Source organism: Elgaria multicarinata, chromosome 16 (genome assembly GCF_023053635.1).
Source record: "Elgaria multicarinata webbii isolate HBS135686 ecotype San Diego chromosome 16, rElgMul1.1.pri, whole genome shotgun sequence".
NCBI lineage: Eukaryota > Metazoa > Chordata > Lepidosauria > Squamata > Anguidae > Elgaria > Elgaria multicarinata.
In genome coordinates this window covers 23143895-23158968 of record NC_086186.1, presented here as the reverse complement: position 1 = coordinate 23158968, position 15074 = coordinate 23143895, and the positions used below count along the sequence as shown (strand labels likewise).

Genomic DNA, 15074 nt, shown 5'->3' with positions numbered 1-15074 from the left:
GAGCTATACTAGAGTGACCAGATTTAAAAGAGGGAAGGGCACCTGCAGCTTTAACTGGTGTGATGAAGAGGGAATTTCACCAGGTTCCCCATATATACAAATGACACCTGCTGAAATTCCCTTTTCTATGCGACTGTTAAAGGTACAGGAGCCCTGTCCTCCGTTTCATATGGTCACCCTACTTCATCGCCACAGTTAAAAGTGCAGGAGCTATACTAGAGTGACCAGATTTAAAAGAGGGCAGGGCTCCTGCAGCTTTAACTGTTGTGATGAAGAGGGAATTTCACCAGGTTCCCCATATATACAAATGACACCTGCTGAAATTCCCTTTTCTATGCGACTGTTAAAGGTACAGGAGCCCTGTCCTCCGTTTCATATGGTCACCCTACTTCATCGCCACAGTTAAAAGTGCAGGAGCTATACTAGAGTGACCAGATTTAAAAGAGGGCAGGGCTCCTGCAGCTTTAACTGTTGTGATGAAGAGGGAATTTCACCAGGTTCCCCATATATACAAATGACACCTACTGAAATTTCCTTTTCTATGCGACTGTTAAAGGTACAGGAGCCCTGTCCTCCTTTTCATAGGGTCATTCTATGTAATACATTATTAAAAGGCATTTTAAAATTCAACTGGGTAGGCTTGTTGGAAGAGATCAGTCTTTATGGCTTTCTTGCAGCCACACTTCTAAATGTAAAATAGGGCAAAATACTGTTGAGGCGAGTAAACTTCATGTATCAGACTTGACTGATATATGGGTTGTTTACAGTTGTTTTGTTGTTTATTTTTTATTCTTTTTGTAGTTTGTAAACCCCTGTGAATGTTGTTTGGGTTGAAGATGTAAGTAGATAAATAAATGTTACATAAATAAACAAAGTGGGGATAAACACGCTAAAAGTTGTGGTAAAATTATCCTCGCGCATTAAAAAGGACAAAAAAAAAAAAAGGCTATTTCTGAATTAAACTGGAAATCGTGTGTGTGTGTGGAAATGTTTGCCCTTGTGAGAGGAGCTACGTGATTGGCTGGCGTCGGGCTGACAGCGTCTCCCTCGCACAATTTCCAACCAATCCCCCTTCTCCTGTCACATTAGGACACCCTCCGTGTTTCGAGGAGGTTTGCGGCTTGCGATCGTGTGAAAAGGTTACGCGTTGGGTATTATCAAGGGTGTTTTGGGGTCACTGAATGAAAAATCTTCCAAGCTAATCGCACCCAGGGAGGGTAGCTGGAAGTCGAGCCCGACCAATCCTCACCGAGGAACTCCTGAGGGAGAAGATAATTCTCACTGCGCATGCGCTCCTTTCCCCTTGACTGTGCGTCACTCGCTCCCTAGAGGAAAAACACAACGCAGCAAGCGCGCTCTGGGCGCATGCGCGCGCCCCTTTACACTCTCAAGACCCTGTCAAGGACTGTTCGGAACAGCTCCACACCGCTCTCCAGTTCCGATTGGTCATTTGTTATCCGGTGTACGCCGCTCTGATTGGGGCTGCTGCCCTGTCAAGCAAAAGCACAGGGATCCGCCTACTAACATTTCGCTGATTGGTTGGCAGCTTCCTCGCCTTCGGGTTGGATCGTAAACGCCTGAACTCCCGCCTTCCGCCCTATCAGCTCGTGGCATCGCGGTCTGACGGCGTGAAGAACGTAACAGGCCGAGCCGCTCCCCTACTGTTAAGTAAAATATAGTCCCGTGGCTGGCGGCGCTTCGAGAGGAACAGAAGTACATAGAAGAGCGCCCGAGGAGGCGCGCGGGGCTCTCACGTATCCTTTTCCCACCCGGCCTGCCGTTGACTGTTCCCGGGAAGCGGTGGCGGTAGAGCGGCGGAAGAGCGGCGGAAGAATACGAGAACGCGGGGTTGTGAAGCACATTGCCCGCTTGAAGAGACGTGAGGGGAAGGGGGGGGGTAGTGGAAGTAGTTCCGGCCGCGCCTTGGTCGTGTCGCCTAAAAATAGCGCCCCGTGGATATCCGTGCGCCGGTGTCAGTGTCTTCGGAGGAGCCTCAGTCGGGAGGCGGCGGCGGCAGCAGCAGCAGCTGCGGAGGAGGGGAGGGTGCTGACGGGTGAGTAAACTACGGGGTCTGAGGGCTTCTCTGTGAGGGAGGGGTTTGTTTTTAATTAAAAAAACGGGGGGGGGGGACGGAGGAGGAGGAGAAGAAGCCAGAGGTGGTTAAGGACTGGCGGGGGGGGGGGGGGGAGAACCGTCTCCCCCCCTCATTTCCCTCAGTCTTTCCCCCCAAGTTAGGACGGTGATGGAGTTAAAAGAGTGGTTATTTTTTTTAAAAGGTGGGGGTTGTAGAAGAAGGTCGCCCCCCCTCTTTTCCTTTTCCTCCTCCTCCCCCCAACTTCTAGCCCAGACAGTTAGAATTTTGGATAACAATGTGGATCTAGGAAGTGGAAAAAATATATATATTTATACATAATATCTATATATAAAACAGTTTAAAATTGCACGTGCATACGTGTGTATCTGTATACACGTGTTTGTGTGTCTGTTATGTTTATATATAAGTTGGCGTAAACAGATTTTTATGGGGGGGGTGTATGTGTGTGTGTGTGTGTACACAACATAATTCTTTGAAGTGGTGCACATCTGTGCCAGGATTGGGTTGTCACTTTTTGGCTAGCAGAGTTTGGGTTTGCAAGAAGAGAAAACAATGGCTGAAGTAGGATGTGGTGCCTTCCTTCCAAGGATTGTGCTTCTTTCTCTCCCTCTCCCTCCCCTACACTCCTGGCTTCTTTTCCCATTGAATTTATTGGGTGGTTCGGAGAACTGGGTTTTTTTGTTTTTAATTTATTTCCTGCTTTCCTCTCCAGAATTGGACTCATAATGCGTTCGGAAGGCAGCTTACGGACGCATTAAGATATCAAAAAGATACTCTTATTTTCCAATCTCTCTTCTTCTCTCTCTCTCTATCTTTCCTCCACTACTGCCTGGTTTGGTGGAGCTTGTTTTTCTTTTCTTTTTAAACGTGGTGAGGTTGTGGAGTAAAAGAGACTTTAGGGAAATGAGTCTGTGTAACAGAGAATCCTCTCTGTGATGGATCTTGAAGGCAAGAAACATTTGGGGATGGTGGCAGGGGGGGGGGAGAGGAAGGAAGGATGTAGGCAGCATTCTTGTTGACAGAATCATGTTCCCTCTCATAGACTGTTAATTCCCTCACATGCTGTCCTGAAAATATTCTTTCTTCTTTCTCCTCCTCCTTCCTCCCCCAGTACAGCATTAGTGTGTGAGGTTGAAAAGAGTTAGTTATGCATTGAGAAGGTAAATTATGGGAATATGTGGTTTTAGAAACCTTGCTTAACTCCATTATTATTTTGATAGCTGTGGAGTGGAACCCTTGGATGCTGAGAGTAAAGGTAGTGGATAAGAATAGGGAAAGGAGGAGTTTAAGTTGGGCCAATTTTCATTGTGGAGCGAAACCTTGAATTTCTTGTACCCTTAGAGTGTGTGTGAGTGTGTGTGTGTGAGAGAGAGAGAGATATGGTTAGGCGGGCATCTGTAAATCTTGCACAGGAACAGAATGAAGTGGAGGAAATGAGCAGCAAATTAGGGAAGACACTTTTTGTGTGTGTTTAGGATCCAGCTAACAGCTAACTTCATTATTAGAAATCTAATGGAAGGCATGTCTGTCTCATCTGTGATGGGTAGAGAAGGGTTACATTGCTTCTTTTGATTTTGTTTAAAGTTACGAGAGACCAATGGCAGGTTTTGGCTGGAAATATTTATCCACATTCTGTAAGATCAGTACATATACCTGTTTTAGAAGGAGCTGTTGGGAAGACTACCATGGAAACAGTTTCTCATGCTTGCCAGACAACGCTGTATTTCAGTTTCACTGCTGTAAAATTTTTGGCTACTGTTGGCAAACTTCAAAGGAAAGATTAAACTTCAAAAAGGCAAACTGTGTTTAAGCTTTATTTTGACTGCCACGGAAGGAATAGAGTTTACGAAGAAACCGAGTTATTTCTATCTTAGTGCAAAACAGCAGTACCTGAGGTCCGTACTGAGGTTAGCTCTGCCTATAAAGTTAGACTTTTCCAATGCACTTTTCCTGTTTATAGATTCACGCTGCTGATGATAAGGGAACCCAAGCATTTTAGTTCTACTGATATATTAGTAGGCATTCTTCTCTTTGTGTGTGACATATTGTGATTGTTTTTGTTGTTTACTATAAAAATCGGTGTGGGAGACCTGCAAGGCGTTGCCATGGATGGTCTAACTAAGCATTTTTTCGGTAAATTTCTTAGGGCAAGTTATAGGAAGTGCATAAAAGGGAAAATACTTTTTCAGTCATTGTAACAATATTCTTTTCCAAAAAACCTGTCCTGTCAAAGCAGAAAGCTGTTGTACATCATGTTTAGTCCAAAATCTTAAGCAGCTAAACTGTATGATCTATGGCTTTCCTAAAACCCATCAGGAGTGATGTGAAGCACAAAAATTCAAGTACGTGGCTTTGGCATTTAAGTATTCCAGTGTAATTTTTATTAATGAAATCTTGAGAGGTATCTTGCTATGCTTTCTAAGACTGCTAAGGGCACAATCTATGCATGTTTTGATAGAAAAAAGTCCTACAACTCCCAGCATTCCCCAGTCAGCCATGTTGAGGAATGCAGGAAATTGTAGGACTTTCTTCTGTCGAAACATGTGTAGGATTCCACCTTAAGAGTGTGCTTTTTCCATCTTAGTGGCAGCTGGTTTTTAATACGACGCTTAAAGTAATAGCAGCATTTATTTTTATTGGCCAGTTGTGGCTTACAATATTCTTGTTTGTTCTTTGTCTGGGTGAGAACTATAGGATTTCTTTTTCAGTAGTAAGTTTGCTCATTTTGAAGTTAGTTACTGATATGCAGACTACTGATGCAGGCAAACTATTTTAACGTGGAATTTTTAACCACTCTAGAATGGGTCGACACTTATTTAAAATGATGGTTCCAGTAGAATCTAAGCAACAGTAATTGGATGACTAACTTAGATTTGGTGCTGTAAATCATTTGAAAACTCAGATAAGATGTTGAGGGGTAAGACTAAATGGTGAGAGTACACCTAGAGGGCTCTAAGCTCAATTTCAAATATATTCATTTTACAATGCTAATACAGATTCTATTGCAACGTTCGGAAAATGTGTTTAAGGATTGGTTATCATGGGTTGTATCTGTTGGTCCTACTTAGAGTAGTCCCATTGAAATGGATGCATGATTGCCTAACTGCTGTTGGCTCAGTGTTCATGATTTAGGTATAAATGATGCAAGGAAAACGGTGTCTGAAAGAGGGGGAAAGTGGCAACAGGAAATGTAAAGAAGTGAGGTGGCATGAGAAAGTATGCTCAAAAACATTTTTAATTTGGACTGTACAGAAGATGTACATTTAAAAGGTGGCTGTGATTTTGTAAAGCTTGAGACTTTGGTCTGAGGACCATATTAAATTAACACTGCTTTTATTGGTGCCTCCCTTTTTCTATCAGCCATAGTTTTTATTAGTACTCTTAACTGTTCAGGAGACTTAATCTGAAGATTTAGTTTAAGGTTCGTCAGTCAATGGTTTAATGGGGCTTTTTGAGGAATCACATTTGTATATTCACATGCACAGAATAATGCTATGAGAAAGACTTTTCCCCCTTCTGCAGTGCAACACTTGTGTCTCCAGTTCTGTGTCTCCTTAATTGCCACTTTCCATTGTATCTCTGAAAGAATTGGTTTTGAAATGTATATTATTAATTGTTAAATGTTGGCATGCTAAATAGACTAAACATTCACACTTCCTATATTTAAAACTCTTGAAAGATTAGTATGCATGTTGCTATTGATTATATTTGATTCACATTTCCATATCTTTCTGTAGCTGTTTAGCCAAAACTGTACATATCTAATCAGACAACTAATTTGGGTACGTGAGGAATCAGCTATCTTGAGCTGCAGGGCCACTATTTAATTGTTTATAACAAATGCCTATAACTTTTCTGAATGTGGTAGATGCTAAACTCCAAATGGATGGATTGCAATTAATTTACACTACTTGTGTTTTAAAACAGCCACACTCATTGTTTCCATATCTGTCATAGGGCATGTTCAGATGGCATGCTAAACCATAGTTCTTTGTTCCCTCTGCCTTTGGAACGTATGATTGTGAGGTGGAACTCAGAACCTTTCACTTCCATTTCATCTGAACCTGACAAACTGTGGTTAGTAGAAACAAGCCAACTTCAAACTTTTATGTAGCTGACTTGTTTCCACTAACCATAATTAAAATTAACCTCATCTCTTCATGGCACAGCTCGAGGAGGAACAAGGAGGTAGCATGCAAGGTCAAGACTTGCAGTTCATGGAACTGTAGTTCGTTGAGACATCTGAATGCAACCATGTAGTGCCATCAGTGTGACAAAAAAGTGTTAATGCTTGCTAAGGTAAATGGAATTTTGAGGCTAGTAGGAAATACCAGAAAAATCTCAAAGCGACCTGAGTGATTTAAGCAAATAGCCAAATTTTGATCCCAGTTTCCATCACTTAAGATGTAAGGAATGAAATTGTCAGTAAGTCAGTTAGTTTTATCTTAATTTCTCTGGGTTAGCATTTATTGAACATAAATCATTATAACCCGTTCTTCAAGCAGAAAGGCTCCCAGAATGCTTTAAAGATTACTAAAAACTAGACAGTCTTTGCCCTCTGGTTTACAATCTAAAAAGATAAAAGGAAAATGGGATGGGGTGGGAAAAGGAAAACAAGAAAACTTGGGCACTAATTCTTAATGTTCTATCATTCTTATAATGGCCGGCTCTGATGGAAAGAGGCTACCCACAGTTTAAAAACAAGCCTTGGCAGGACTCCAAGTAATATCCTGTGATCTTGGGGCTTGCTGGAATCTTGTGGTATCTTGTTACACCCTCCTGTGGAAAAGGCTCAGGGAGCCCAGGTGATACTACCAACAACAACCCTAGAGTTGGTGGTCATATTGTTCTTCCTCACAGGGTTGTTGGTTGTGATGGCCTCTTTGAGGAGCAGGAAGGGCCCAGCCCAGTTAGTAAAAGCAGCAGCAAGTAGAGATGGTAGTTCTTCTCTGCTGCTTCACTTCCTCCATTGTTTATTTATAAAACAAGTTAGAAATCCTCCCAAGTTTGAAGAATAATTTATTATTTCACAAGATTTTTCCTTAATGTGTTGTGATTTTATCTGCATCACAGTTGTCCTGAAAATACTATAGTTCATATAGGGCTTGTTCAGACAACATGCTAAGCTATGGTTAGGCTGCTAAGCCTGTTGCAGCAAATGGTTAGTGAGCATGTTTAAACCGTAGTTACGTGGTTAGGAATGGTTCACACGACATGGTAAACCACGATGTTTAGTTCAAAATGCTTAAACACTTGGCTTAGTGTGTCATCTGAACAGGGTCAGTGAAAATAGTTTGGATGATCTCCATAGACCTTTCTCTTTCCTCAAATCCTAATCCTTTACCCTAGTTCTCTATGCCAATTCACCTCACAGCCTGTCCCTTTAGTTCATAGTCATATAACATTTTCCTTGCATATCTTTGTACAGATGACATTGAAAGGGAACTAAATTTATGTTTCGCATTATGGCACATATCTGTATCAAAATGGCTGAAATTAGTGAGACTTTCCACAACATAAGACTTAAACTTGAAGACTTAGATGACTTAGATGACTTAGAAGACTTAGAAGCCCCCATTATTATTTTTATTATTTTGAAGCTTAATTACATTTCAAACTTGTTGCTAGCTCACATATAAAAAACAGCACCACAACGAACTGCGTTGTCCAGCAAATATCTGTCTTAAAGTGCAAACCTAGGCATGTTTTGATAGAAAAAGGTCCTACAGCTCCATGCATGCTCTAGCCAGCTATGACCGGGGCATGCTTGGAGCTGGACATTTTTCTGCCTAAACATGCATAGGATTGTGCTCTTAACTTCTTAATTTAAAGCCATTTGAATGTGTTGACTGACCTCAGGTATAGCAATGAAAACAGACCGAATTTCTCACCTAAAGATTTTCTGTTAAAATAAGTCCAGTGATTCTGAAATGTACACTTTTGATCTGTTAGATTGTAACTTGGTGACTGTGAGGAAATAATAGATATGTTTAGCTTTGTGAATGCTTGAATATAAATTATTGAGTAGAATAATTTTAACATTAATGGATATTGGATGCCTACTTCTTTGGTCTTGTCTGCTGGAAATGTTGCTAAAGGACAGTTTGTATTCATATGAACATTCATAAGTGACAATCTGCTGTTGAACCAGTTGTTGGGATTATATTACCAAGTGGAAGAAGTTTGTTCCTCTAACTGTCAAAGTGTTGTGTCATCATAATTGCTGCCTGACCTTTTGGCTTTGAGAATGAGTGTGGGAGTTCCCAGTGTTTGGGGATTAGTGGGATGAAGGAGGAGGCAGAACCCTGCGCTCTGGGGATCAAACTTGTGTTGAAGAGCAAATTACTTGGAGCTAATTAGTCATATTCATGAACATTGCTGCCTTCATGTGCACTCCAGACTCTGCTTTGGCGGAAGAAGTTCGCTGTGCACATATGTAAACTTTTCTTGAAATGAATGGTGATATAGTGCAGCTATATTAACGTTCCCTCCTGCTGGTTCAGGGAAGTGCATGAAACTATTCGTTTGGATAGATTTGCTGAATGTATTGCGGAAAAATACTGCTTAGATTGAAACTATAATAAATTTTTCCTATGTGAAGTCTGAAAGAATATGAAACTGCCATTCAGTAGATAGCATATTTTATCCTTTGTGAGGACTCTTAATTCACTTGTGATTTTATCTGAAAGACTTGGTCATAGTTAACTATGTTCTATACTCACTCTGTCTTCCTCACACCATCTTCAACCCTGTACACTATTATAACCAGTTTGTTATAAGATATTACTACTTCCTAAGTTTTCCTTAAATAAGATTTCCTGAAATGTAGTACTTGTGGATGACTGTCTAATTTAGAACTGTGTCTGGCATAGTATCCAATGAATGAGTAAAATATAGCAACAGTTGAAAACAAATGCTGCATCATAGCAATCTTATTCCTACGCCTACTGCGTAGAGAAATTACTATTGGTGTTCCCACAATATTCTTGAGCACATGCTTCATTTCCTTTTCATCTGTATTTTTTTTTAATGAAGTCTCTTCTTGAGATGCCAGATTTACTTTAGCAGTGGTAATCCTACTATTTGGATTTTGTCCATCTGCTTATGTTTGGAGTTGAAAAAGCTTTGTAATGATTATACTTAGCAGGAACATTTCTCATACAGGCCTTGTTTATGCCCATCTCTTTGCGCTTTGATATAAACAAGGTGCAATAAAATATGGATTTTCTTAGTTGGGTATCATAAAGTGAAATATCGACTTGTGAGGTTCAGCCTATAGAGGCTGACAATTCTGGTAAATCTGACAGCTGAAAGCCAGCCCTACTGCCTTCATTGGTTTCATTTTCGGTCATGTTACATTGCTGAGACACTAATAGAAGGTGTGGCACAATGTGTATAAAACACTTCTTTAAATAGTGTCATTCAGTTGCACTTGTTTGGAATTCCATACTGGTTGCACATAATAGTGTTTACTTTGATCATTGAAACCTGCAATGGGGGATCCACCCTCTTTGTGAAGTATATATCACAGAATTGCATACTTAACCACAGTGGTCTCAATGTTACTATATTGTTTACCTGTGGATCATTAGGGGTACCCTTTCTTGTCAAATTTGAACTGGGCTGGTTTCTGAACCTGGAGAACAGAAGATAGGGCTCTGCTCCTTCAATAACCTTGGCAACAAGAAAATTATATAGGTCTGAAGTGAGGCTCCTGTTGCTGTGTTTGTAATTTATTTGCATACTTGAGCTCATGGGATTGGGTTTCTAGATTTCTTCATCCAGCACTGGCTTTTCCTGGACTCGTACAGCTCAGTACCATCACTTTTACTCAGAAACCAATCCCACTGTGTTCAAAGGGGCTTAATCCCAGATAAGTGTGCACATGATGGCAGTGTCAGATACTGCTTTGCACACTTGTTTCTGCTCTCACGTCACAATACAGATGGTGTTTAAAAATAAAAAATAAATCTCTGTGTATGTTGTGAACTGCCCTGAGCTCACAGAACACTGTATCTGTAAGCACATGCTTCATAGTAAGCTTTCTTCTGAGTTTGGCTGACATTGCTGCAGCATCATTCCTGATTAATGGATTTAGTACCTTCACAATTGATGTACTAGTGCAAGACAGACTTGTGTAGAGCTCTGTGGTTTCTTTGGATTGAGGTGGGGGTAATTTACCTAGTCTTCCCATAGGTGCACATGGTTTTAGATGGCCTTGTTTGTTTGTCCAGCACGATTGTGGGATGACTCCTGCTTTTTCTCACCAGCTCCAGGCATGGAGCTGGGACCTGTTTGGCACTGTGCAGTTGAGTTGTGATGGGCGGCAGAGATACCCCCTGAATGTTGAACAATATGTGTACATTGAAAATGTGCATTAAAGTGCATACTTTTGAAAAATGTGCACAAAGACACTTCAATTGTAGAAGAATGTATACATTTCAAAGATGAATATATTTGGAAAAATATGCATGGAAATACAGAGAAAACACCCAAAGATCACAATCTGATACAGACAGGAAACAAATCAAGTTTTGAGATGGAATTTGGAGATCTTCAATGAAATTAGGTGTTGCTTGTATGCACATCTCTAGAGCAGGATTGTGGACTGTGACTATCTAATGATGTGAGTGGTTGTAGTGATATTTTGGAAACGAACAGATTGGACGTACTTGAAAGTTTGAGCAAAAAGTAACCGATCTAATTTCTATGAGATTTACATCATTTTGCCCCAACATAGCTGAAGTCACTGCTTTCAGATGAAGAAGCCTGCACCACAAAGAGGAACCCATCAGAGCAGTTCTAATATTCTTGCATTAAAAATGCAAAAAAAAATGTGCTTGATCAGGACCTATGAAGAACAGTGTCCTGTTTCTGGCAATTTTCTAAATACTTGTGTAAGGATTACCCTTCTCTCAACCTTTTATATCTATGCTAAGATGCCAGAGTTACTCCAAAGCCATAAAGTGGATAAACTGAGTTGTCTATTTTTGAGAACTCATCTCAGTTTTTAAAAGGGAAGCCCCTGCCATTGTCAGTTTTGGTAGAAAACACTTTGATGGGTCAACTGAGTTTGCATGGCAAAAATGGTTTAATCTGATGACAATGTTCTACTGTGGTGTCAAAAAGGTAACTGTTCCCTGTTAACTTTATGGAGTTAACACTTAATTTCATTCTGTCATATCCCCTCCTAGCTATGTTTTATAAATTTGGTCCTGACTGATAGTGTTTTAGCCTGTCTTCATGGATGTGTTTATCATATAAATGCATTTCTACTTCCTGTATCAAGAGATAAAGATGTGAAAAAATCAAGCTGAACTGACCATCAGAAATCAACTAAATGCAAGGTTGATACCAGTAATTTAAACATAGGCATACACTGAGGAAGTTTGCATTGGCTACAATGCATATGTTATATCTTGCTAAGCAGTGCACTTAGGACTGTACCTATGGGAAAGACAGCAAGTTGTTAGTCTTGCAATCTCATTTGGGTCCTGAATTGCTTCCAAAACTGAGCACCCTTCTGAAGAAAGTTGGAGGCCAATGCCCACAACTGTGCTGAGCTCTGAAAGCACTCCAGATGCCTTTGTAGTTTGGGATGGTATCATTTAAGACCATCCCCCTCCCTTTATGGGAGGGGCATAGTCTTTAGTGGGCACAAACTTTGGCAATGAAGATCATCAAAACATGAGTACTCTTGCATTTCTCTAATACATATGGTTTCAAAAGGAGTCAGTGTAATCATGTTCCATTGCAATTTAGAGTTGCTTGCGTATAAATGTAGTTTGAATCAGGATGTGACTATGTATGTATTAAAAGAAATTAGTGTTAGTAGGCAGGTAAGTTTATACTAAATAGGATTAAGTAATATTGGGCCATTTCCATGGCTGCATGAACTAAAAGCTCAATCATGTAAGATGTAGTTTTTCAGTATCTGAATAATAGCCAAATTTCTTAGCATCCTTTCATAGATTCAGTAATATTTTGTCTGTGCAAAGTAACTGCGAAGAGTATGTTAATATTGCACTTTGAATATAATTTTTGGTGTTTAATGAAAACGACCACAATGAAATGCTTACAATTTTGTATTAATTTGTTCAGAATGGACCTGTACTAACTGGTGCATTGGGAATAAAAAAAGTTTCTTAACATCTATTGAAACAAGATTGTTGATATTGTATGTAATTAAGTGATGAAAATATTCCTATTGGTTTGGAAAAATACTGACATTCTAACGTTTGCTTTTCTGATTCAAGCAGAGCATTAGTATGTATTTTGATGTGTGTATGTGTGTGTCTGCTTCGCTACATGAATGAATGTCTGATCATTTGGGTATATTTGTATCATCTCTTTCATTTAGCTATCATCTGCTTATATCTGCCACTGTTTACTAATTTTTTATAGTACAGTATGCTTCATTTAAGATTGTTCTTCAATAGTGTCTTTTCTGTTTCCTCACACATACTTCATGGTGGATCTCTGGATTCCATCATTGCGGGATCTCACATGTGCATTCTTTTTTTCTTTTCTTTTTTACAAAAATACTTGTCCAGAAATACTTCTGAAATTATATTGAAATGAGGGCAGTACTACACAGATGTACTACTGTTAGATGCTTGGGCTATGGGAAAAATGGGGCTGTTGAGAAAGGGAGTGGAACAGGAAAAGGAAGCCACTTGGATCTTGAAGGAACATGTGGCTGGTTTAGTGGGGTTCACACATGGTAGGGTAGTGCAGTGTCACCCTTACTTCCTCGAGAACTTCCAAGAAGGACTAGTTGGACGAGTCTCATAATGCAGTGTGAATCTGACAAATAGTAGATCGTATAAAATGGCCATCATGAACACACCCTGACAAGATATATCCTGTGAGAACAGTAGGCCAAATAAGTTTTCCAAGGCCAGAAAGCACTTGGTTTTAGGCAAGGATCCAGAATTGTTAGGAGCCTTTCAAGTTAAGTTATGCATCCTTTAAGAAGAAGAGATAAATATTTGATTTTGTGTTGTAAATGTCTATAATCTCTTCCTAACACCCTGCTTCTAATATCGCCTGCCTGTAGTGCTCAAACTGTCGCCACATTTGCATGCAATGATAAGCCACAATTCCAGAGAATGCAGCTTCTCCTGCTAGTGGGTGCAGCTCAGCTACTTGGAATCAGAAAGCTTAGCATGTTGTCTGAACTGGGGCTCCTGAATTATTCCTCCTAAACAAAACAAGCCTAAGAACAAAAGCAAATCCTGATTTGTGGTTCTGGTTGTAAGGCTAGTTTTACTGCATTAGTGTGAAGAAGTTTCCAGAACTGAGCAGAGCAATATTACCCCAATTTTTTAATTGCAGAATATACAAAACTAGACATATGAATAGCTTTTCAATGTGTAATGATGTAATATTGCTTGCTACTTCGTGTTTTGTGAAAAGGAGGGAATATGCATGTTCCAACCTACAGTTTTAAACACAGTTGCAGCTGGGACTGCACCTGCATCTTGGACAGAGCATTACTTACCACATACTGTCGTGTGGTTTTAAGTTGTCAATTCCTGTTTGAATTTTTGCTCTTTCAAGAGAATAAATTAGAGAAATGTTTTGAGGTATTCCAGTAAAGGATAACATCAAACTCACCTTGTGAAACTAGGGTTTTCTGTACATATACATGGACTTCAAAGTGAAGTAGTTTACAAACAACTACTTTAAACATTTAAAGAAAATAATCTTAGTAGCAATTGTTCTAACTAATAATGCAGTAAGCACAACAATCCTTCATAATCAGTGTGGTATAAAAATCATTCAGTATCTTAGTGTTTGTTTCAGTTTTTTGCTTTACTTTCCCCACACATCCATCTGTGTTAATATTTCCAAGAATGTCGTCTAGGGAAAAGTACCTGCAAATGTCAGAGTAAGGCTTTTTTTGATAGAGTAGGTTTTTGAAAACTTCCTAAATGAATCTCTTGTTAGCTTGAAAGCTATTTTAAAAAACTCCTTTCTTACAGTCTAATCCCATGCATGTCTATTCAGAGCAAGCTTATTCCCAGGTGATAGTGGGTAAAGAATTGCACACTTAGTAAAATTTCCTTACTAGCTAAGATGAGAGATATTTTCCAGTACTTGAGATCTGCAACGCCAGTGCAATCATAAGATGATGCCATGAGCCCTCCATTTTAGGATTTGGTATAGCCTGTTAATTGTGGTGGTACAGTGGACCCTAATGAGCATTTTAACTTTTTTTTGGTCTAGTCACCTTATCATGGTGCTGTCATGTCAATCTGCAGGCTGAGAGGGGGCTGCAGATTTTGTTTGGTGACCAAACATTACTTTTATGATTGGTCATAATTCAGTTTGAAGTGTAAACTGTAACATTGTTTTCTTAGGGTTACGTTTTAAGCCAGGTTATTTTTAAAATGATACTTCATATAAATTGATTCAGAGTTGGGGGGAAAAAAAGATTTCTATAAAAACAAAATCACATTGTTTGGTATCTATCCTGAAAGTAAAGTGTATATATTTATGTTTGAATGCAATTTATTGAGTTTAGTCATGGACCTTTGTGTCATATAAGTGAATTCTCAAACATGTGTTGTCAGTATTGGTATTGTATGTCCTCTAGTTTTTTGGGTTTTTTTTGGCGTTACAGACCTCCAAAGCCTGTTTGTCACGCATCCTGAAAACATGTCATGGAGATCCATGGTGGTACTCCCCTTCTTCTTTGCTGTTCTTTTTTCTCCCCCACCTCCTTATTCCTGCTTTCAGGCCTGAAGATAAATGAATATCATGAACCAGAAAAAGTCATCTCATTTTTCATTTGGGAGTGCTTTAACTATCTATTTGATTTGCAGATACATGTTAGGGCTTTAGGAATCATTGCTCTAAAGCAAATTGTGTGGGAAAGCAAATTATGTAGGGAAATTGTGTGTATTGAATGGATACCTTTCTTGAGATATTATGGGGGATGGCTGGTGTTTGTAGAATTGCCTGTGCTCCTCAA

The 15074-nt window shown here is 39.7% G+C and overlaps 1 protein-coding gene across 3 annotated transcripts in view; it reads left to right on the top strand.

Moving 5' to 3' along the window:
• The first annotated feature begins 1896 nt into the window (after positions 1 to 1896).
• The window catches only part of MEF2A (myocyte enhancer factor 2A), a 93868-nt gene continuing 80690 nt past the window's right edge, over positions 1897 to 15074 (top strand). For 2 of the 3 annotated variants that reach the window (XM_063142162.1, XM_063142164.1), the window contains exon 1: positions 1897 to 2053. The gene's annotated coding sequence lies outside the window, so the exon portion shown is untranslated. The remainder of the gene's footprint in view (positions 2054 to 15074) is intronic. The other variant, XM_063142161.1, reaches the window with a different exon arrangement.